This window comes from Lactuca virosa, chromosome 4 (assembly GCF_052849685.1).
Source record: "Lactuca virosa cultivar CGN04683 chromosome 4, Lactuca_virosa_CGN04683_v6, whole genome shotgun sequence".
NCBI lineage: Eukaryota > Viridiplantae > Streptophyta > Magnoliopsida > Asterales > Asteraceae > Lactuca > Lactuca virosa.
The window spans coordinates 522,941,072-522,942,194 of NC_136429.1; the positions used below are offsets into that span (position 1 = coordinate 522,941,072).

General features: G+C 43.8%; 1 non-coding gene across 1 annotated transcript; it reads right to left on the reverse strand.

Annotated features, from left to right (window-relative positions):
- Positions 1–505: 505 nt before the first annotated feature.
- Positions 506–612, reverse strand: LOC145110235 (small nucleolar RNA R71). Its single transcript, XR_013709617.1, has one exon. It is a non-coding gene; the product is annotated as a small nucleolar RNA R71 (small nucleolar RNA).
- Positions 613–1,123: the final 511 nt, after the last annotated feature.

Here is a 1,123-nt window from a genome sequence, read left to right on the forward strand (position 1 = left end):
TGAAGGAAGCAACCTTGGAAATCTTGGAGACGATACATTCCACAAAGAAACTGAATTTGAGTACGAGTACAATTCCGAATACGAAGAAGGAAGCGATTTAGAAGGAGAACTCGACAACACCATGGCGAACATCGATGAAGTTCCCATGGGAGAATGGAAGAAGAGGATACGTGATGATACCGGCCTAGGACTTGTGCAACCCGCAGTTCCCGCGACTGCCACCATTGAACTCAAAGGCCACATACTAGCTCAACTTAAGGAGATTCCATTCTATGGGAAAGATCACGAGGACGCATACAAGCACTTAGATGAGGTCAACGACATTGCCAACTACTTCAATGTTCCAAATGTGGGTCGCGATACCGTTCTGCTTCGTATGCTACCAGTCACATTTAAGGGAGCTGCGAAATATTAGCTCAAATCACTCCCTCCAGGATCCATCACCACTTGGGCCAAGATAAAGGAAGAATTCATTGATCAACTTTGCCCTCCTTCAAAGATAGCCAAGTTGAAGAAAGCCATAGCAAACTTTAAGCAACAAGCTGGAGAGTCCTTATACGAGGCGTGGGAGAGATACAAAGTTTTACTAAGGAATTGCCCACATCATGATCTTAATAGCCAACAAGAAGTCTCCATTTTCTATGATGGAGTGAATGTGACCACAAGGCAAACTCCTTGATTCACAAGGACCCCTCACAAAGAAGCTACCCCCGGTAATCAAAGGACTAATTGAAGAATTCTCTAAACACTCTAGAGAATATCATAACCCAATGAATGAACTAAGTCGGAGGGTGGTGAACCCAGTTAATGATAACATGGCAGCAATGATGGCTAAACTAGAGAGTTTGGATCAAAGAATGACTAAGATGGACCAATCCATCCACGCTATCCGGGTAGGATGTGAGAATTGTAATGGGCCCCACCTTACAAGAGATTGTGATTTGGACGAGAACAGGAACAGGAAAGCACAAGTGTGCTATTCAAGTGGTGATACGTACGATGACAATTGGCGAAAACCCAAGAAGGAATGGCTCCCGTATGATGAGTACAAAAAGGCAAAGGAGGAAAAATATAAGCAAAAAGAAAGGGGCTTTTATCAAAAAGAGGAACCGGTGCTAGGGAA